Source organism: Triticum urartu, unplaced genomic scaffold (assembly GCF_056163025.1).
Source record: "Triticum urartu cultivar PI428250 unplaced genomic scaffold, HENAU_Tu73 scaffold578, whole genome shotgun sequence".
In the NCBI taxonomy this organism is placed as follows: domain Eukaryota; kingdom Viridiplantae; phylum Streptophyta; class Magnoliopsida; order Poales; family Poaceae; genus Triticum; species Triticum urartu.
This window is the reverse complement of record NW_028260762.1, coordinates 24350-26727: the sequence shown is the minus strand read 5'-3', so window position 1 is coordinate 26727 and position 2378 is coordinate 24350.

Here is a 2378-nt window from a genome sequence, read left to right as displayed (position 1 = left end):
TGGACTTGACTAACTCAATTCTTAGGAAATCGCGAATAAGATCATTTGCTCTTACCTCAACAAGGGAAGCACCAGCCTTTTCTTTTTCTTCTTGTTCCCAATTCACTACTAAGCAAGTTCTAACAAATTGACTATTTGTGTGATAAATTCTTTGAGTTAACTTGCTATTTTCATGAGAAATAAAATTGACAAGTCGAATTTGGAGATTATTTTCTTCTTGCAAGAGATCCTGCGGGAAAAGTGTTGCTAAATTTCTTCCTTCGTCCATTTCATATGCCACTGTAGGGCGAACGGAAACAAAATACTTTTCCTTGCTCTTGAGAATTTTTTTCCGTTGAACATAGACCCAATTTTTCCTTTTTTTTGATTCCTTAGAATCTTTTTTTTGTCTTTCTGGCGGTATCAAACAGCCACCTAATATCTTATCCGCCTCTTCAGGAAAATGAATATCTCCGGAAAATATTTTGAGTTCCGTATGGCTTTTTTTTCTCTTCACTCGGACCAGTCCGCCTAGTCGACTTCTTGTATTTTTTGTGAGTTGTGTATTCACTCCAATAATACTATTGTCAAGTATCTTTAGGGATGAAGATCTCGGCAAGATATGAAGTTCTTGAAGAATGAAAAAAAACCGATCTACTTCTTTTTGGTATTTTAGACTAAATTCTTTTGTTCCTCGATGCTCAATCAAACCCTCTTTTTTTAAGATGGAATCTTCCTCTGGGCTCTCGTATTCGTCCTCTGAATCTTCTTCTGAGTCTTCCTCTAAAGTACCATATTTTTCCTCTGCGCTTTCCCCGGGGCTGCCATATTCGTCTTCTGAGTCTTCCTCTAGAGTTCCATATTCGTCCTCTTGGGTCCTATATTTGCTCTCTGGGCTCCCATATTCCTCTTCTGAGTCTTTCTCTAAAGTCCTATATTCGTTCTCTGGGTTCCCATATTCGTTTTCTGGGCTCCCATATTCGTCTTCTAGGGTTTCATATTCGTATTCGTCTTCTAGGATTCCATATTTAGATTCTTCTAGGGTTTCATATTCATATTCGTCCTCTCGGGTCCTGTATTCGTCTTCTAGGGTCTCATATTCCTCTTCTGAGTCTTCCGCTCGAGTCCTATATTCTTCTTCTAGGGTCCTATATCTAAATTTAACAATTCCTGAACCCTTTTTATCTTTTCTGTATCGGGGATCGTCAAAATAAGCAAAAATAGTATTTCTACGTAAAACACCCATAAGGGGGATTTCAATCGAAATCCCAAAACAGGATATTAGTTCTTTCTCTTGTTCTTGATGATATTGTAATGGAATGACGAACCTATTTCTTCGCTTTTTCGCCAACAAATCTGAATTATCTTGAAAAATAGAAGGATAGATAAAATTCCAATGGCCATTGGACATGATTCGATCCGACGTTGAATAATCAAGAATTTCCCTATCTTTTTTACCATAAGTATTCATTTGATCTTGATCCTTGTGGAGTGAAAAAGACGCTATACTGGATCTGCACATACTTACTGACAATATCCATAAATGGCTTGTTTTTGGTAATCGGCGAAGATTACCATATTGATATTCGGGCGCATGGTAAACATCAGTACTCCAGTGCATTTCGCCGTCTGATTCAGAATAAATATGCTTTTGTACCCTTTCTTTAAAATGTAAAGTGGACGTTCCGGCACGAATCTCCGCAATTACTTGTTCGGATTTTACATATTGATCATTTTGCACTAGAATCAAGCTTTTTGAGGGAATATTCACACTATATAGAATATCTTGACTCTGAATAGTTACATGCAAGTCTATATAACATAGAAAAGCAGGCTGCCCATGACGGGTACGTGTGGGGTGAACCAAATTCTCATTGAATTTTATTTTTCCATTCGAAGGGGATCGTACAAGGTCGGCAGTACCCCCTGTGAATACTCCGCCAGTATGAAAAGTTCTTAATGTTAGTTGAGTCCCTGGCTCCCCAATTGATTGACCTGCAATAATACCTACGGCTTCTCCCAATTCGACCAGATCACTATGAGTAGGACTCCGGCCATAGCATAATTGACAGATCCAAGAAGTGCTTCGGCAAGTAAAGGGGGTTCTAATATATATTGGTTGTGCTCGAAATGGTTGTGCTCGAAAGGCAGTTATGAATCGATTGACTAATCCAATTCCAATATCTTGATTTCGCGCGGCAATGCATCGTGAACCGATATATATATCGTCTGCTAATACACGACCAATTAGTGTTTGGACAAAAAGTTTTTCCGTCATCCCATTTTGAGGACTTACAGAAATACCTCGGATAGTACCACAATCTCTTCTACGCACAATAATATGTTGAACTACTTCAACAAGTCTACGTGTAAGATATCCAGCATCTGCTGTTCGCACA